We start from the raw sequence: 21,361 nt of genomic DNA, 5'->3' as shown, positions 1-21,361 counted from the left end.
ATGATGGGTTATTTACCAACTCAGCCGAAGGTCCCTGCACTTCCCTGGTTGCTGGTGTTCCTTACCCGCCTGTCAGTACTAGTGGAGGCTGTTTGGTGTCATTTTCGTGTGTCCACTATCCCATTTCTTGCCATCTTAAGCCAACCTCTCCAACATTCCTCTTTACTGAAGCTGGAGGTCCGGGCATCATACCTTGTGGACTCCCACCCAGTGCTCCTGAACTTCGATTTCTATAGGACAGGATACAAAGGAGAGAACAGAAGTGTCTGTACTGTAACCAGGATTGTAGTGAGATCTTCTGAATCAACGAGCCTCTGCCTTTTCCCCTCGAATAATGAATGGGATTTAGGGGTATGCTGCTGTCCTTCGAGAACCATGTTCTTGTTTTCCTCCCACATCCCATATTGGGAGTACAAAGAAAGGAGAGTGACTCCTAGCCCTAGATTATTAAATTGTTTCCAAACTTTGGAACTGCATAGGAAGTGAAAGGTCTGTAATTGGTCCCCTGCGCCTTTTCAGCATGCTAACAGTTCTGTTTGGCTGGTCCTCCAGCCCTGTGATAGCTAGCATGAATGGAGACAGCTGATCAACATGCATTACATACTACAAACAACTGACATGTCAATTACCTTTTCTTTCTTTAAGATTTCCAGAGGCTGTTGTGTTAATTGCAAAATATCTCCAGGACCAAACAAAAATAACCTACTCACCAACACCAAGGCTCATTTCCAAAGCCACAAATATTGCAAGACACTGATTCATACATCAGTAGCCAGATCTGTAGGTCCTATCCAACAGGTCAGCTATAGCTGCTGACTCTGCTGAGAAAGATCACTAGTGTCACTAACCAAACAGGGACACTGTTTTCTCAGGCTGAGTAAGACAGGTCCCCCCACATGGGTGAAAGCAGCCAGCACTGCTGCTGGACGTAGATTCTCAGGGTTTCATCTTACATGAGAGCACTGCCTGCTTTTGACATTTTTATAGTGGTATATTATTTGTGTTTTAACAAATAAAGCTTGCCTGAAGATCAGAGGGCAAAGTAACCATACTAGGCAGCCATAGAGGCCAGGGAGTAGTGGTACACACCTTTAATCCCAGCAGAGGGATCTCTGTTAGTTCAAAGTCATCGTGGACTACACACAATTGAATCTGTCTAGAAGAGAAACAGCTCAGCTCACACAAAGGTGATCCCAACACTTAGGATCACATGCCTTTAATCCCAGCACTAGGGAAACAGAGACAGGAACAATATGGCTGGGCAGAGAGAGGAATAAAGGGGGAGAGACAGGAACTCAGTGGAGTCTGAGGGTTTGTAGAGACAGGATATTGCCCCGTCTGAAAATTTGGTAGAGGTAAAAGGTCTCTCTAGTAGTGGTTAGCTGCCTTGCTTTTCTGATCTTTAGGTTGAACCCCAGTGTCTGTCTCTGGGTTTTTATTATTCATGCTACACATTTTCTTTAGAGGAGGGTGGAGAGTGTGTGCTGCCCCTGCACACGTGTGTGGAGGCCGATGTCAGCATGGGTTGTCTTCTGTCTACCTTCATCCTCTTTTGTTAAGAAGGCTACTTCCGTTTAACCTGAAATTTGCTGTTTTGGCTAGGCTAACTGGCCAGTGAGACCCCAGGATTCACCTGTCTGTACCCATCCCATGCTGGGATGACAAATGCTCCCACCATACCCAGTTTTTATGTGGGTACCATGAACCAGAAATCATGTCCTCATACTTGTACAGAAGCACGTCCCCAGGCAACATCCCCAGTTCCTTTTGTTGTTCTCTTGTTTATTAGCCGTTATGCTATCCAAACTTGTGTCTAGATGGCTCTGGGCCAAATCAGAAATAGCTGTGCTCAAGAGAAGAGTTGCTGAGGACTTTGAAATGAGGGGTGTATGTTCCCTAGGCAACTTGCAAGAGGTGACCCAGGCAGCAGTGGAAGCTGTTGTGCCGTAAGCCTGTTTAGAGAAAGAACTTTCTAGTCATTCCATAAATGCTGCCTGATAGAATGTAGGGCGAAATCTCTAGGTTTTTGGAGAAAAGCACTCACTATAATGCCGAAGCTGGCCTCCCACTCCTGATCCTCCAGCCTCCTCCGCCTTTTGTGTACTAAGGTTTCAGAAGTGCACTACCACCCTCAGCTACTGAACGGTTGAGTGAATTAAATTTTATTTTCAAGTATGATAGAAATCCAATGCAGATTTTTGTTTTTTGTTTTTTTGTAAGTTTCTTGAGACAGGGTTTCTTTGTGTAACTACCGTGGATGTCCTAGAACTTACTTTGTAGACCAGGCTGGCCTCAAACTCAAGGGAAATCTGCCTGCCTCTGCCTTTCAAGAACTGGGATTAAAGGTGTGGGCCACCATTGCCTAGTCCAAAAGAAGTTTTTAAGAAATTCATGCAAGTACAAAGTGATTTTAAGGTTTGGCCATTTCTAGATTAGTTACTTAGTAATCTGTTGCACTTGTGCAAACAATACAATGTATCCAGAAAAATCACAGCCCTTACACCAGAGTCTGAGAAGCTGTCCAGGCTGGAAACCTAAGCCTGCTTCTCTCTGGAAAGCACAGTCATCCTGAGAATGGTGGAGACTCCCTGCTTAGGTCTGGGTCTACAGCCAAAGAGATTTGGGTTACTTGTGCTACAAGAACAAAGTGCATGTAGAAAACAGTAAGTTCTGCCTCAAATCCTGAAAGCAATGGGGATAGACCTATGACAGCATGGCAAAGCCCCACCCTAAGACTCTGAGACTGAAGAACTGCCCTTCCCCTGCTCACCATTACTGCCCCCTAAAAGTCCCCAGAATGTAGAGCGGGAGAGCTGGGCCTGGAGCATCATCTGCCACATAAGGCCCTCCACACCAGAGTTTCATCACAGTTACATGACACCTAGTCCTTTGTGTAAAGCCACCCTTAGGCTGAGCATGGTGGCACACACCTTTAGTCTCCGTACTGGGAGGCAGACAGATGGATCTCTGAGATTTGAGGCCAGCCTGGCCTACAGAGTCCCAGGACAACCAACCTCTGTTGTTACACAGAGAAACTGTCTTGAAAAATCAAACCCCCCGTCTTAGGGTTTCTTTGCTGTGAAGAGACACCATGGCCACAGCAACGCTTATAAAGGAAAGCATTCAATTGGGACTGGCTTACAGTTTAGAAGTTTGGTCTGTTATCAGCATGGCAGGAAACATGGTGCTGCAGTAAAGGGTTGCGGCATTAGGAAGGATGTGGACCCCTACTCTAGGACCTACATAAATGTAAAAGGAGAGAATTGCACAAAGTTGTCCTCTTTTGGTTCAGTAACACATACACTAATTAATCAAAGTTTTAGGGCCTGGAGAGATGGCTTAGCAGTTAGAGCACTTGTTGCTCTTGCTGAGGACCCAAGTGTGATTGTCAGCACCCACATGGTAACTCATACCCATCCTAACTCCAGTTCCCAAAGAATCCAACACCCTCTTCTATCTTCCACAGGTATGAGGCAGGCATATGGTGCACAAAGATAAATGAAGGTAAAACATGTCCGTAAATCTAAAAAAAATTAAATGTTAAAACATGTCTATGACACATGGTAAGATTTGTGTAGACCCAGTCCTTAGACAAACCAGACAGTGCCTTGAAAATAGTAAGCCCTCGATTATAAATTGGTTTGCCACCAAGAAAACTGTCTAAAAAAAACTATCCTGTTATAATTTGATTCATTTGCCTTTTTTCCTTTTTGAATTTAGCACCACAAACTACACTAAAAGCCCAATGTCTGCATTTATTACAAAGGCTCTCAATAAAGATGCATAAGCATCTCTACGTGTGGAAACACTGCATGCCGTTTCCATCACTTAAGAGATTAGAAGCTGCTGGGGCAAGTAGTTCAATGACTTAATCCATCAAATCAATGCTTTTTAAGCATGGTGTGTGTGTGTGCGTGCGCGCGCGTGCGTGTGTGTGCGTGCACACATGCCATGTGTATGTATACACTTCCAGGGTCAAGTTTATTATTGACAATGATTGTAGCATTAACCACTGAAACATGCTTAAGATTCTGAGGTAAAACCCTGGATTTCTCATAAGGAAACCTGTCGCTCTCTACAAATGGCATGGTAACAGATGAAAGGGGAGAAATGAGCTGAGAAGGCAAAACAGAAAAATATCATTAGAGGCTTAAAAAATACATGAACTCAGAACAAAACAGCAAAGAAGATGGCCCTTTTCAAAGCTAAGTGCTGGCAATATTCCTCTACGCTAGCCCAAGCCTAGAACAACACATTTTCCATACGTTTGATATTTAATAGTATACAAGAAAAATGCTCACTTGTTATAGAAGGCCTACTTTATGTAAAAAGCTAGGAACGTATGTTCTCAGTATACTCACAGAGGAAACCCGACTTCCTGCACACTTGGACTGCAGTGCTGGCAAAGAAGGCCACTCAGTTTAACTGCGGTAACTGTGTTGTTGATATAGTCTATCCCATTTCAGTCTGTACAGAGCCTCAAATTATGGCATGGCAGGTTTTAGTTTTTGGTTTTGGTTCTTTGAGACAGGGTTTCTCTGTTCTCTGAGTAGCATTGACCTGAAACTAGTTCTGTAGACCAGGCTGGCCTGGAACTCAGAGAAACACCTTCCACCACCTCCCAAGTGCTGGGATTAAAGATATGCACCATCATCACAGGACTTTTTTTTTTCTTAAAATAAGTAATTGGGGCTGGAGAGATGGCTCAGTGGTTAAGAGGACTGGCTGCTCTTCAAGAGGACCTGGGTTCAAGTTCCAGAACCCACATGGCAGCTCACAACTATCTGTAACTCCAGTTCCATGGGATCCAACACCCTCACACGGAAAAATATGCACATAAAAATAAATAAAAGAAGCCAAGCGGCAGTGGCTCACCCTTTAATCCGAGCACTCGAGAGGCAGATACAGGCAAATCCTTGTGAGTTTATAGACAAGACCAGCCTGATCTATAGAGTGAGTTTCAGGATAGCCAGAGCTTTTTAACAGAGAAACCCTCTCTTTAAAAAAAACACATAAACATGCCGGGCGGTGGTGGCGCACGCCTTTAATCCCAGCACTCGGGAGGCAGAGGCAGGCGGATCTCTGAGTTCGAGGCCAGCCTGGTCTACAAGAGCTAGTTCCAGGACAGGCTCTAGAAACTACAGGGAAACCCTGTCTCGAAAAAAAAAAAAAAACCATAAACAAAAACATACACACACAAAAAAAGAGCCGGGCGGTGGTGGCGCACGCCTTTAATCCCAGCACTCGGGAGGCAGAGGCAGGCGGATCTCTGTGAGTTCGAGACCAGCCTGGTCTACAAGAGCTAGTTCCAGGACAGGCTCTAAAGCTGCAGAGAAACCCTGTCTCGAAAAACCAAAAAAAAAAAAAAAACAAAACACATAAATGAATGAATAAATAAATAAAATAATCATCTTGATGCTTACTTAAATTTACTGCAGGCTTGTAATGTGGTCTGCTCTTTTTTTTTTTTTTTTTTGGTCTTCTGATACAGGGATTCTGTGTAGTTTTAGAGCCTGTCCTGGAACTAGCTCTTGTAGACCAGGCTTGGCCTCAAACTCACAGAAATCTGCCTGCCTCTGCCTCCCGAGTGCTGGGATTAAAGGCATGCACCACCACCACCGGGCTGTGGTCTGCTCTTTTAAAAGGAGTGCTGTGTGTGAGGTTTCTTCAATTTTGACATCTTCACTGGGTTAACTCCTGTGTTTTTGTGCGGGAAAATGGAACCCTGACACTTGAGCAAGCCACACTGGTACGTACATACAAAGAACTCTTGGGGTAGGAGTTCTTCAATACATTGCGCCAGAAGCCCCTTTTCTTCATCTATGTCTTTACTGGTCTCTCTGTCATTTTCTGAACAATTTAGCATCAATGACAGCTTGGGCTGTTTCTTTTACAGCTGATCAAGGAGCTGTTTCCATGGCTCGGTCTCACCAGTGCTGATATAAATAACTTCTCTCAGGTGCCAAACCTGTCGGGATAGCTAGTTTCAGCAATAAGAAATTAAGGTTATTCAAACCAGTTTTTATAGTTTCATTAAGCTTTAGATTTCTGCTATTCCTGCCTCTGCTGAGACATGCATCACCACACCTGGCCTAGCAATAATTTCTTAAATTCTGTTTATTTTATGTGAATGAGTGTTCTGTCTACATGCATTCGTGCACTGTGTACTGTGCTCTCGGGGGGTCAGAAGAGAGCACTGGATCCTTTAGGAACTGGACTTACAAACTGTTGTGAGCCTCCAGCTAGGTGCTGGGGATCAAACCCAGGTCCTTTGGAAGGAGCAGACAGTGTTCTTTTCTGCTGCGCTGTCTCTTCAACCTCCACAAGGTTTTACTGTGTGTTGTTTTACTGGCTGAGCTGTCGACTTCCACTCTGTATGTTCTTGAGTCCTATTAAGTGGTTTCCAGCCATTTTCACACTTTTCCGCCAAAGTGCAGAATCTCTCCATCCAACTATTGATTAACTGACAAGCTTTCTGTGGATGGGTCTCCACGCTGTCTTCAAGTCTTCAAGTTTCCACAAGTCTCTTGTGATTTCACTAAGGAAGAAACTATATTTTCTTAGAGTTCATGTAGATTGTTATACAACACACTGAGAAAACTTAAAAACAAAAAACAAACAAACAAAAACTTCCTGTCTGCACGTCTTTAATCCCAGCACTCGGGAGGCAGAGGCAGGCGGATCTCTGTGAGTTCGAGGCCAGCCTGGTCTACAAGAGCTAGTTCCAGGACAGGCTCTAAAAAAAGCTGCAGAGAAACCCTGTCTCGAAAAACAAAAACAAAAACAAAAACAAAAAAAAAAAAAAAACAAAAAAAAACAAAAAAAAAACTTCCTGTCTTCTGCCTTCAACCATCGTCAATGAAGCCCCAAAACTATGCTGCAGTTGTCTATTGGGCTTCAGTATGGACGCCACACCAGGGGGTGAGACAGCCCTCAGGGAGCCAGGACAGTCAGTCACAATCCGTTAACCCATTTCTGCACAACAGCGGGCTTACTTTGTGTAGCTAGTGATCGCTCTTCTCATAGCACGCGAGAAATCTGAGACATTTCCTTGCCAGTGACATCATGAAGTTCCCCCCACATTCTTTGCAATGCTAAAGAGACCTATTCCTCTCTAGTAAGTTGTCAGTGTGTTTCTTTCTTGTGAATGTTTCTGAGTGGCTTCAAGTCCACGCGCCTTATTTGCAGCTCAGATTTCCAGAGGTGAAGTTTACTTTTGTCGTCCACAGATAGCTCTGTGGCCCTACTGAGCCCTCAAGGACACGGATTCTTTTTTCAGCCAGTTCAACAATTTAGTTTCTGAACAGTTAATTTTCCGTTCATGGCTCTCTAAGATTTTCCACAGAGATGCACACTCCATTTCCCTCATGGGCTGTAGCGAGAGCTCATATCACACACTCCATCGCCTCTGTGTAGTCCTGGGGGTTCTGTGGCGGGATTCTGACCAACTCCAGGCTTACCCAGTATGCTCTTTGCCCTGATCATATTCTAACGCACTCACAGGTTCCTCAAGAATGAGAGCTGCACCCGGGCGGTGGTGGCGCACGCCTTTAATCCCAGCACCTGGGAGGCAGAGGCAGGTGGATCTCTGTGAGTTTGAGGCCAGCCTGGTCTACAAGAGCTAGTTCCAGGACAGGCTCCAAAGCTACAGAGAAGCCCTGTCTCAATAAACCAAAAAAAAAAAAAAAAAAAAAAAAAAAAAAAAGGAATATGAGGTATTATTTCCACAAGAGCAGTAGTAACTCTTCCTAAAGTCAACAGGGACTGATTGATACTTACAGCATCCTGAATGCTATGTCAGTAGCTTCAGGATGGCCAAATTTTCATTTCCTGCGAGATTAGCCCAATGCAGCTTTCCAGTTTTAACGAGCTGTTCTCCGCCAGCTGCAGTACCTTTCCATGTGTAGTCTAACAGAGCAGCAGGAGTAAGCGTTCATCAAACTCGCCCCGGTTGTCCTCCTAGCTGTTCCCTTCTCCAGTGTTTGGTAGAATTCACCTTTGTTGTGCACTGTAATTCCCTCTGAACCTTTTATTATCACTCCCTCTTATCACAGGATCATCAAGCGAAGCAGTCTCTCAGAAGAAGATGGACGAAGAATATCAAAAGTCTTCATTATAGAGATCCAGAAGAGACACTGGCTGCAGATTCAGTACCATTATCAGTAAGGTTCTTAAAAATTAGGTGAATTTGTGAAACCATCCCAGGCAAACCATTGTCCCAGCCAAGAGGTCATTTTCCTCCCAGGTGACCTTTCATTTTCTGTTGTAAAAGTTTTTCCAGTGCCAGTCTGTAAAATGCTCCAATTATAGCCCATAATAACTTCATCTAGAATGGACAAACATCACTTCGGTAGACGTCAATTTGCTCAGTAGATATTCCAAACACCATACCAAAAGTCAATGTTTTCCTGGAGTTCTTGTGAGTCCTACAGTTGGTACACTAAGTTCTTCTTGTGCGTGATCACATCCTACTCCTGATGGTCGTTAGCTTTCCTCCCATCCAGTCTCACCAACACCTGGATGTTCTTGTCCTTCGGATCTGTCTTCCTCAGGAGAGTTCTTCCTGGGGTGTTGTCTTAGGCTTACTATTGCTAATGATGGAACACCATGATCAAAAGCAAACTGGGGAGGTATAACACGAATTCTAATTGGTCTTAATAATAAAAACCTAGAGTCAGATATTAGGGGGTGAAAACAGAGATCAGAGAAGCAGTGCAGTTAGCCACTAGAGAGACCTTTTACCTCTACCGAATCCTCAGACTGAAAGGGCAATCCTGTCTCTACAAATCTTCAGACTGCATGCTCCGACTGCATCCTCAGACTGCATTCTCAGACTGCATCTCAGGCTGCATTCGGGCTCCCGTCTCCTCCTGCCTTATAGTTCTTTCTGCCCAGCCATATCACCCCTATCTCCATTCCCCTAGTGTTGGGATTAAAGGCATGTGATCCCAAGTGTGTGAGCTCTGTTTCTCTTTTGGGATTAAAGGCATGTGATCCCAAGTGTGTGAGCTCTGTTTCTCTTTTGGGATTAAAGGCGTGTGATCCCAAGTGTGTGAGCTCTGTTTCTCTTTTGGGATTAAAGGCATGTGATCGATCACAAGAGTGTGAGCTCTGTTTCTCTTTTAGACTGATTCAAACTTGTATAAGCCCAGGGTGGCTGAACTAAGAGAGATCAATCTGCCTCCATCTCCTGAGTGCTGGGATTAAAGGTGTGTGCCACCACCACATGGCCTCTAGTGGCTTAGCTCTGCATTCTGATCTTCAGGCAAGTTTTATTTGTTAGATTACATACAAAATATCACTACAGGGAGGAAAGGGTTTACCTGGCATACACTTCCACGTCATAGTCTGTCATTGAAAGAAGTCAGGACAGGAAATCAAGCAGCTCTGGAACCTGGAAGGATGCTGCTTACTGGATTGCCCATCGTGGCTTGTTCAGTCTGCTTTCTTACAGCAGCCAGGACAACCTGCCCATGGGTGTCCCTACCCGAGCCTTCCAACATCAGTCAGTCACGAAGCATTTTCTCAACTGAGACTCCTTCCTCTCATCTTATGTTAAGTTGACGTAAAAGTATCCAGTACAGACTTATTGACAGTCTGCCAAAATCTGCTGGCCTGGAGATGATTCTGACACTGGGGGGCCTGGGCACCCACGTCTTTCTCCCATCTAAAGGCTTGCAACTCAGTACGCACTCCCCCCCCCCCCCCCGTTCACACAGACCTCTGACTATTGCCACCAACCTGCACCACCTGGAGAAACTGAACCTCCAGACTTATCTCTGCCCAGAAACCAATAATAGAGCATTCAGATTTTTAAAACACTGCACTGTAACTTATATTTGTTCATACTCTCCAGTCCACTAAAGGGAAAATAGGCCCGTATAAAACTTGCATTAATTAGTACAATAATTCATCTATTTAGTAGATGCTCTAAAGTGTTTGGAAAGAAATTAGTTCCTACCTTAGGAAGCATATGAAATAGATTTTTAAAAGATTTTATTTCAACAAATTAATTTTAAATCGAACCCTTTCATTCCCAGCCATGATAAGGCATTGAATCCCCCCACCCACCTGATGCACTTAAAATAACAGACAAGAGTTGAGGAAATGATAGCGGGTAAAGCCCTTGCAGTAAGCATGAGGACCAGAATTCAGATCCCACTGCACTCCAAAAGGTGTGGTAGCCTGCCTACAAAAAGGAAGGCAAACAAAATCCCTAGGGCAAGCTGGTAAGCTAGACTAGCCAAATAGGTCAGACCCTGCCTCAATATATAATATGGATGGGTAATAGAAGACATCTGACACCAACCTCTGACTGTAACCATGGTTCGGAGAAGAGGGAGGCTTCATGAATATACACAGTGGAATAGCATTTTCCTGAATTAACAAGAGAATGATTTAGGATTCAGGGCTTGCTTGAGGATCAAAGGTGTGAGTGCCACCACCCCAGCAATAACAGATTTTAAAAGTTTACCTCCAAAAGTAAACATTGTAACAGGTGCCCACGCCTTTGTCGCCTTTGAACAGTAGCACAGGAATGACACTCTATTGCCATCAGAGACAGCACCACCTACTTCCTGAAAACCAAGGACTATTTACCCAGCAAAGTCTTGTTTCAAGGGCCAAGAAGATGACGTGGTGGGTAAATGTGCCTGTTATGCAAACTGGACAACCTGAGTTAGAGCCCAGGGTCACCCAATGGAAAGGGACAATGGAGTCCTGACAGTTGTCTTCTGCCTGCACAGGTTGGGGTGTGTGCACATGTGCCCCACACAAACACAAAATAATGACCTTTACATGGATCTTTCGAGAACAAAGGAAATATAAGGATCCTTTCAAGCATAAAATAGAAAAAGACTGGCCCCATAACAAACGCTAGATGAGCCAGTCGCAGTGGTTCACACCTGTAACTCCACCCCTTGGAGGCTGGGACAGCACATACTAAGACCCTGTCACAAATAGAAGTTAAATAATATCCTTCTGGCCTGAGGAAAATCATACCAGATGGAAAGCCGTGCCTACACAAAAGAGAACAGAAACAATACTGCATAGGTAGATGAAGCCAGCCCACCTTTCCGCTCTCCTAACTTCCTTCTTCCCCTTAAATTTGTTTTGCTATGTACAGTCTTGCCATGTAGCCCCATGCTAGCCTGAAACTCACCATGGTAGCCCAGGCTGGCCTCTAACTCATGATCCTCCTACCCCAGCCTTCCTGAATGCTGAGCTTACAGGGAACACCACCATATGTAGCTAAAATTCTTATTTAAACTGTTTGAGGAAAGTTGTGTGCAGTGACACAAGCTGGCAATCTCAACCCTCAGAAGGTTGGGGTGGGAGGATCATGAGTTCAAGGTCAGCCTGAACTACATAGTTGGACACTGTCAACAAACAGGTCTCTTCAGGAGATCACTTATAAACTATTTGTGGTGGTTTGGACGTAATTGACCCCCATATTCTCACAGGGAGTGAATATTAGGAGGTGTGGCTCTGTTGGAGTTGGTATGACCTTGTTGAAGGAAATGTGTCACTGTGGGGTGGGCTCTGAGGTCTCCTGTATGCTCAAGCCACGCCCAGCGTCTCAGACCACCTCTTGTTGCCTGCACACCATGTAGAATTGTCAGCGACCGTCTCCCTGCACACTGTCGTGTCACATCATGGCACAATGGACTGAACCTCTGAGCTGTCAGTCAGCCAACTAGATGCTGTCCCTTCTAAGAGTTGCTGCTGTCATGGCTCTCCACAGCAACAGAAACCCTAAGACATTATGTATCAAATGTTTAAACCCAAATAGTAATCATGTGTATTAGTTTAGGATGCTTTAACAAACAACTATTGACTGGGTGACTTAGACAATGAACATTTATTTTATCACAGTTGTAAAGCTAAAAGTGGGAACTCAGGGAGCCAGCAGGTCAGGTTCTGGTGAGGGCTGTTTTCCTGGGTGGTGATGGCTGCTTTGACACCGAGTCACCTAGGGAAAGAAAAGACTACTCCCGACCTTACTTACCTCCTTACAGACTCTAATCCAATCACAGTTAGGCCAGAGCACAGTCCGGTCCATCCGACTACAGTTGTAGCATTTGCAGAAGTGAACTTCCCACATACACATGACCAGAGCACAACAGATGCTTCACGAGAGGCATGGAAACACACTGCCACAGCTTCTCCTGTGCGTGAAGTCTCCAGTATCTCTTGAAAGAAAGTTGTTGGACATGACAACCTTCCTATACCGCTGAAGTGAACAGCAAAGAATACAAGTCACAGAAACCACAGAGGACAATGGCCAGATCACACAAATACCACCGTGATCCAAGCAAATGTGGAGAAGAAAGGGAAAGTCAAGGACACAAGCAATAAATCAAACACAAAGAACAGCTGCAGGAAGTGAAGGCACAGGTTACACACCCAGAACCTGCTTCCAGAACGATGGGGTCAAGGAAGCTTTTCCTGTTCTGCTAAGTAGACTAAAAAGACTGCCTATAAAGCAAACATCAGAAGTAATTGGACATAAAGGCAGGGAGAACTTGGACTGATAGGGACTCCAGGACCTAGGCACAGCAGAAGGGTGCAGCTCTGTAGGCCTGGCCTTGCTGTGTTGGGTGCTCAGGCCATACAGTAGAAGCTGGCAACAGAAAACACCAGGGAATGTAGACATATGAAGGAAAAAACTAACAGACTTCAGCAGAAAGAACCAGAAAAGGGCACCGTGAATTAAAAGTGCCTTTAGACAAGAACTCTTTTCCAAGCAAAAACTGCAGAAGAAACTGTAGTAGGAGCGGCGGGCTGTGTCCTGCCACCCGGATCCAGCATGGCTAGCTTTACACCCAAAATAATTACACAGAAACTGTATTCATTTAAACACTGCCTGGCCCATTAGTTTCAGCCTCTTATTGGCTAATTCTTATATCTTGCTTTAACCCATATTTAGTAATCTGTGTAGCACCATGAGGTGGTGGCTTACAGGGAAGGATCTTAGCCTGCGTCCATCTCAGAGAGGAGAGCTATGGCACCTGCCTGAGGCGTCTGCCTGACTCTGCTTTCTTTCTCCCACAATTCTGTTCTGTCTACTCCGCCTACCTAATTTTCTGTTCTATTAAAGGGCCAAGGCAGTTTCTTTATTAACCAATGAAAGTAACATAGACAGATGACCCTCCTCCATCAAGAAACTTCAGCCTGACTCATGTATATGCACTCGCGTGTGGTACGCGCACAGACATACACACACACACACACACAAATTAATCAAAGGGGGGTGTCAAGATGGTTCCCTGCTGACAACTTGAGTTCAATCCCTAGGACCTACATGATGAAAAGGACAGGACTGATTCCTGCAAACTGTCCCCTGATCTCCACAAGTGCTCTGTGGTAGGTAGGCACCTCTCTCTCTCCCCTCTACCCCTACCTCTCCTCTCTAAATAAACTAATGTAAAATATGTTTTTAAAAAAGTTGTCTGACCTCTGCATGGAACATGCGCCCTCCACATACACCAAGCACACACAAATATATGCCCACACACAAATAACAATAAACTTATAAATTTAAAAAAAAGTCAAGTCAAACAAGTATGTAACTTTCAATAAATGTTTGATTAAAAGTATACATTCTTACCCCTGCTGTAGCTAAAGGCAGACAAAATTCTACCGCTCATCCATAAGCCCCCACAAGAGACCACTTGTCTATTTGTTGGACAAATAAGAGCTTGCGGAGGTTCTGCTCAGCTCTTTTGTCATGGGCCACAGAGAGGAAGAACTTGTTAACCTGTTGCTAAGCAACAGTACTTCCTGGACCAGGACTTTTGCACAGCAAAGCACACTGCGAATTGTCCAAACCTACAAAGGAAAGAGCGGGTGCAGGGCACGCATGAATAGAGAGACAGGAAACCACCTCTGGAAACCAAGCGGAAGACTGAAGTACGCATCTGAGAAACAAGCCCCAGGCCCATTCTCAACTCCCCCCAGCCCATAACTCCCGTCCACTGGAAGATTACCCCTGCCACCACTCCATGAGATCAAAGTGAAAAGCAGCAATGTGAATTTGATGAGCATGTTTTATTTACAAGACTTTGCCGAGACTGCCATCTCCAAGGGGTCAGAGGATAACCGTGCTTGCCACCACGCCTGGAGACCTGGGTTTAATGCCTGGGACCCATTCCTACAAGTTGTCCTCTGACCCCCACATGAGCACTGTGGTATATGAATCTCTCTCTCTCCCTCTCCTCTCCCCTCTCTCTGTCTCTCTGCCCCCCCCCCCACATACACTAAATATCATTTTAAAAACCTACCATCTTCATAGTAGTAAGAGAAAACCACTAAAATCTTCCTGGGAGTTCACTAAATTCTGAACCCGAAGCACAAAGCAGCAGCTAAGTGGTAAGGCTAGCTTCATTAAGATGTGAGACTTAGCTGGGCGGTGGTGGCACATTCTGGGAATCCCAGTACTCAGGAGGCAGAGGCGGATCTCTGGGAGTCCAAGGCTAACCTGGTCTACAGAGTGAGTTCCAGGATAGCCAGGGCTATTACAGACAGAAACCATGACTTGGAAAAAAATTTTTGAGATTTAAATTTTTCTTTACATTTTAAGTTAGAACATTAATTCTATAAAGAAAGTACTTATAGAATAGTGTTAATCATTTTTAAAGACAGGGTCTCTCATTGAAGCCAGAGCTTGCCAATGTGGCTAGGCTAGCTGGTCAGCAGGCTTGAGGAATCTGTCTGGTCTGTACATCTCTTCCCAGTGCTGGGGTAACAGACATACTGCCTGGCTTTCTTGTGGGTGCTTAGGATACAAACCAGGCTTCTTGGCAAGCATTTTACTCATGGAGCTACCGCTGAAGCCTTCATGACTAAATGACACATTATCAGCCGATAGACCAGGTTCGGAAGACATAAGCTTCTAAAGGCCACAGTCAGTCCTACCCAGACCACAGCACAGCTGCTGATGGGAAGTGGGGACAAACTCATCGGTATTGCCAATTACAACGTGACACAAGGCATTATCTCCTGCTGCTGGGAGAAAAACACTCTGTCCAGCGCACCTTAGAGGAGAAAAGAATTCTAGCTCACAGGTGTGGGTTATAGGTCCTTCGCTGCAGGAAAGCTAAAGAAGCAAGAACGTCACGTATCTAGACACGTTGCTTGCACGGTTAAGAAGCAGACAGCATTGCAATCGTGCTTAGCTCACTCTCTCCACTCTAACACAGCCCAGGATCTCCTGCCTAGGAATGGTGTCACCCATACTGGGTGGGCCTTCCTACATCAATTATTGTAATTAAGATAGACATGCCCACGGGGCAACTTTTCTAGACTATCCCTCACTGAGACTCTCCCCAGGTGATTCTCAATTGCAGCAAGTTGACAATTAGAACCAACCACCTTGTGCTGTTGCCGTGGGAAACCACTTGGTCCTCTGCAGAAAGTTAAACTTAGAACTGTCATATGGCGCACTTCCCCCAAATAACTGGAAGCAGATACTAAAACAGACACTTTGTGCTAATGTTCACTGAAGCTTTATTCTCTGTAGCTAAAGAAGGGAAGACCACAAATGCTTGCCCATGAACAGGTGAGTAAAAATAAGAGCGGGCGCCACAGATATGTGTAATGGCTAGTTTAACAAGAAGAGGAAGGGGATTCTGACACAAAGACTACATAAATCATGCCAGCTTTCTGTCACGGGAACAAAGAAAATTAGAAAATAAATTTACGAGATGAAAGATTCATTTATTTATTTATATGAATTCTCTAGCCCAGGCTGGCCTCAAAATCACCACATATCAGAGAATGACATTGAACTTCTTTTCAAAAAAAATTGTTTAGGGCTGGAGAGATGGCTCAGAGGTTAAGAGCACTAGCTGCTCTTCCAGAGGTCCTGAGTTCAATTCCCAGCAACCACATGGTGGCTCACAACCATCTGTACTGAGATCTGGCGCCCTTCTCTGGCGTGCGGGCATACATGGAGGCAGAATGTTGTATACATAATAGATAAATAAATCTTTTAAAAATTGTTTATACATACTTATTTGGTGTGTATGAGTGTTTTGTCCGCATATATTTATGTGCATCATGAGCATATCTGCTGCCTGCAGAGGTCAGAAGAGGTTATCAGGTCCCCATGGGCCCGAGTTGTAAGCCATGCTGTACCCTCAGTGGCCCACCTTCCGGGAGGCCTCACTTCCTAACAATGTCTTCCCCTGGCTAAGAGTGAACTCATCACTTGGATGCAGCATGGAGTGGAACAAATCTCCCGCAGAAGGAAAAACATGGCGTGGCTCGGTGAGTTTGAAATATCTAGAACTGGTCAGTTGGTAGAGGAAAAGCAGAGAGGGGAAACAGGCTAAGGAAAGGGCTAACGGGAACAGAACTTCACAAGGATGAGTTTCTGGAAACAGTTGTGATGCATGTGCAAGACTATTAACGTCATTAAAGCCACAGGATTTTAAAATCTAAAAGGGTTAAATGGTAGATATTACATTGTATATATTTTACTAAAAACTTCAAAAAAGAAAAAAGAAAAAAACTATATTGAGTGCACTGCAGAGGTGGCCTGGTGGTTAGGAACACTGGCTGCTCTTGTAGGGGACCCAGATTCAATTCCCAGCCTCCACATGGTAACTCATTGCTATCTGTAACTTCTGTTCCAGGGGATCCAAGGCCGTCTTCTGGCCTTATCAGGAACTGCACACATAGACATCCATTTTGGTGAAACACCCATATACATACAATAAAAAATTTTAAAAACAAAAATGTTTGGGGACGGGGATCTATCTAGCTCCATCCACAGCGATGCACTTGCCTGGCACACAGGAAGCCCTACATTCTGTCCTTCGCCCTGAAAACAGAATTCCCCATCTGCAGAGGAGAGGCACTCCCTGCCTTCAACCACAGCCGCGTGCCCAGGTGCATAAGGAGACTAGTGAGGGAGATGGCACCGCCTATGCAGACACCACCCTGAGTAGCAGAGTGTCTCTACCCACAATTCCCCCTCACGGCCTAGCTCCTCTAGTTTGTATTCACAAGAAAGAAGCCCTGGCTTGTCTGTTACATAAGCCAGTGAGTCAGGAGTGGCTTCTGACTGTTGGGTCTCTAGCGTTTTTATTTCTTCATAGTGAGCTGAGATGGGCTGGCCAAATGCCTACCAACACCAGGTTCAGATTTGCCCACACCCACCTGTTGTAAACATCCTTCAGATAAACAGATTAAGGCCCTTGGAACCTGCCTGTTTGCATACTGGGAAAACCTCTGCCCAGCATCTGCTAAAGTGAAGATTAACTCCCAAACTGTGATGACCCTAAGTCATTCCACTGCCTCTGGGATTCTGTGACCTAGAGTGTCCCCCTCCAGGCTGCTGAGTCATATCGCCCAGCCAGCACTCAGCACTCCCCCAGCCTAAAGGGTCTCTCTCCTTCAGTGTGCTCCCCAACCTCCGGCAGTCCAAGGAACCTCCTTGTACTCGGCTCGAGTTTTTGAGTTCTACCGCCACCTTGTGGCGTATTTTCTTCTTGAACCCCCAACCACAGCCCTGATTGAGATCTCTGAGCAGGACTTCATGGGGAGCAGCCAGCAGGTAGGGGCAACCAGACAGTTGCCATCCTGCAGGCAGTTGGCTGTGCGTCTACACCTGGACTCAAGCTACCTGAATCCTCGTCTCTAAAAAAAAAAGGGCTAACGGAAGTACCTGTTGTGAGGTGCAGGGTGAGGATTAAATAGGTTGTCTACAGAAAAGTCTGACCCCGAATAAGCAAGAGGTGGAGCTGTGGTCTTCTGTGTGAATAAAAGAGTATTCGGGTTCTTCCAAGCTCATCGGGGCAGAGCTCCTTCAATACAGCCTCTGGATGCATTTCAGTTCACTGGGCGCCACTTCGCAGGCACAAACACAGATGGGCACGATGTGGTGACAATCTTGCAATCTGTCCAACGTCGAAAGAAAAGTTCATGTCAAACTCATAGGTTCAGATCACAACATTTGCGACCCTAGACGCTCCCAAAACAATACAGGCCGTTGTCACTGCTCTTGGTTGAAGACAGCAGACACTTTGGTGGCAGGACATAGAAAAAAGGAGCTGGAAGCGAGCCAGAACCATCTTCCCTGCTGGGCAGCTTTCCTAGCGCTGCAAGTGCTCCGGGGCCTCTAGGGAAGGACCATCATCAGTCGTCTCTCCTAGCAGCGTGTCCTCCATGCGACAATGCCAACTGTACACAGGATGCGCCAACGGGCCGGGCGGAAGCAGTGCACATCTTTAACCCCAGCACTCAGGAGGCAGAAGCAGGTGAATCTCTGAGATTGAGGGCAGCCTGGTCTACAGATCGAGTTCCAGAACAGCCAGGGCTACCCCGAGAAATCCTGTCTTGAAAAAACAAAACAAAGAAACAAAACAACAACAAAGAGATGTGCCAACTGCACAATAGTGGCATGACTGTTCGTGGGGTAACCCACTGCTTTCTGATTGGATTTGATGCCCACTCCATGGTAGGGAATCCATGCCTGGTACTGGCCAAAAGCCCATAGCTGGGGAGAGCATAGGCTGTAGTGGGAAACCTATTAACTTTGTTCTGCTAAATGGACATTGTTCTTGTCAAATGTAAAAATGCCTTCTACAGACTTATGTTTATGCCCATAGATTTGTGCTACTCTCAAGCTTAATTACAGAAGCTTACTTTCGCAGTGGAGAGTGGCTAGCGCCAAGACAAGTGACTAGTCACACGTAAGACTAGGTAATCGTTGAGTGTCCAGCCCTGAACAGGATGTCTTCATCCACCAGCCCTTCAAGGCTCTGGGGAGTCGTGGAAGAGTGGCTGGGAGGAACGTAAGAGCTGGAGAGCAAGGAGGAGCTCTGTGAAATGATGTCCCCTGGACACGGCATGACGACACAGCTACCGCACTCAGGAACTCACAGCTGCTGTGCTTACCTGCACAAGACCTGCACAGACGGAGCCCTTCAACACGTCATTTGTGGAAGAGGGGCTTGTGGGGTGCCCCCTTAGCTAAAGAGTTGTCCAGTTAATGCTGCTGGGGGAGGGGGAGTCCTTCTTCTTTGGGGTGTAGTCACCGGTAATTTGACCATGGTCCAATAAATAACCCCAAACCCAAAATCAAAGACATCATAAACTATTCAAAGTAAAATAATAACAGCAACAATTAAGATCTGGGGAAATGGCTCAGTTGGTCAAATACTTTGCCTAGAAAACATGATGACCAGAGCCATGCACAGAGATCTGGCCATGGTAAGCCAGTGCGAACACACAACTCTCGCCTCCAAGGAGAGAAGTGACTGCTTATTCTGAAGCTAAATATGAGTGACCATGGCCCAGAACACAGGTTCAGGTTACCCCAAGCTCCATATTCCAATGTGGTAACCATTCCATGAAGTTTTTTTTTTCTTATTAATACCGTATTTTGTTTTCTCTCTGTCAAACCCTGAGCCAAGCAAGCACTTTCCCCAGACTTCCTGGGGAGGTACAGGAAAAGGAACATACAGGGTAGACAGGACACAAAAGAACTATGGGAGACAGCTGCTTCACATGGCGAAGAAGATGAGAAAGGCCACCATTAGGTAAAAGAGCCCCACGGCCTCTGAGAGGGCAAAGCCCAGAATTGTGTAGAAGAGCTGCTGCTTCAGAGAAGGGTTCCTGGCATACCCAATGATGAGGCTCCCCCAAAACAGTCCCAATCCCAGCCCCAGAGCCAACCATCCCAACTGTAACCAGTGAACTTGGTGACTGTGTCGATGCCCCTGGAAATGACACTGGTTAGGAAACGGTGGCTAGGGATGAGTGCGGTCAGAGGACGAGGGACCGCCAAGCTGCTGAGGGCCTCATCTGTCCACATCTGTAGTCGGTTCAGCTCCACTGCAGACAGCAGATAACTCAGCATCTGGGAGGCACTCCTGGCCGAGGATCTGGTGGAGATGAACTTGGAGCAGGCAAACATTTTCACAGGTGAGGGACCAATGCAGGAGAACTGCTCCCAGGGTGGAGAAGACAGAGGGGGCCCGGTCCGTGAAGTGTTTATAGTAACAGGACGAAGACGTCATCCATCAAGACATTCACACGTACATTGGTGGAGACATTACAGGAGAGCAGAGACATCTCGGCTGGAGGCTCCAGATGCTATCTGATGACAATCCTAACCTTCTGACCAGTAGAAACTGGTTTTGTCGGTTAATACATTCCAGAAGGTTTCACCTGGTAGTCACAGGATGCTAGGTCAGACTCAGAACAGCAAGGAAAGGCTATGGGGGCGGTTAGAGATGGCTCAAGAGAAACTGTAATTTGGCTGTGGACCTGTAACATCCCAACCTCTCCAGGGGCACTGGGTTAACCCATCAGTTAATCAGCCTTGCAGAAGGTTCCATGGATGGAACAGTTTCTGTTTGGTTCCTTTTATTAGCAGACATCCCTAGGGCTCAGTGCGTAGCACAGCAATAAGCCGCCCTGTCACGATGGTGCCTGAGGGAACGACTGCCCTCTGGCCTCCTCAGATGTGTGTACATCTTCTCCCTCCCCTCACACAAACTCTTTCTCTTTGTTGTTGTTTGGAGACAAGGTTTCACTATGTAGTCCAGACTGGCCCCAGACTTCCAATCTTTCAGCCTCTACCTCCCAAGTTTTGGAGTTACAGGTGTGTGCTACCACATCTGGTGTGAGGTGGTCTACATTGCTGAGTGATAGACATACTTAGAAAATCACTGTTTGGGAGCAGCTAAGTGGTGTGTGTGTGTGTGTGTGTCTCTCTGTGTGTGTTTTCTATGTGCTGGTGTCTGGTGTTAGGATGGGTCTTTTTTTGCCTACTTTGTTTTCTTTTTTCTCCTGGAACTAGCTCTTGTAGACCAGGCTGGCCTCGAACTCACAGAGATCTGCCTGCCTCTGCCTCCCGAGTGCTGGGATTAAAGGCGTGCGCCACCACCGCCCGGCTGCCTACTTTGAATCTTTATTATTAGCAGAGTATGCTGGTACACAGAGATGGCAGAAATGAAGCAGACTGACAGAGGCAGTGGCAGGGTCAGTGGCGGTGGTAGTAGCCATGAGAGGCACAGAAGAGCCCCAGAGAACCGCCAGGGCAGAAACCACAGGGAGCAGAAGCAATGCAGAGGAGGGCTGCAGAGAGCTGAAGAAAGAAACTCCTTGGAAACTGCCAAGACTTCCAAGTCAAGCAAGAGCTTCAGACATACACACCCAAGGGTTCTCGCACTTCTTTCTGTAGGGCCAAAATTGCTGGCAAAGGAAGCATTTCTCCTTGCCTGCCCCTAATTCTTGCTTTGATAGAATATTTATGTATTTTGAGACAGGGTCTCTCTATGTCATCCAAGTTATCCTGGAACTTGCTATATAGACCAGGCTGGCCCTCAAACTTATAGAGATCTGCCTG

At 45.9% G+C, this 21,361-nt stretch overlaps 1 pseudogene; it reads right to left on the bottom strand.

Moving 5' to 3' along the window:
* Positions 1 to 19,511: 19,511 nt before the first annotated feature.
* Positions 19,512 to 19,927, bottom strand: LOC119818062 (annotated as a pseudogene).
* Positions 19,928 to 21,361: the final 1,434 nt, after the last annotated feature.

The sequence above is a fragment of the Arvicola amphibius genome, chromosome 6 (genome assembly GCF_903992535.2).
Source record: "Arvicola amphibius chromosome 6, mArvAmp1.2, whole genome shotgun sequence".
Lineage (NCBI taxonomy): Eukaryota > Metazoa > Chordata > Mammalia > Rodentia > Cricetidae > Arvicola > Arvicola amphibius.
The sequence above is the reverse complement of the archived record's forward strand: the minus strand, read 5'-3'. Positions and strand labels throughout refer to the sequence as shown.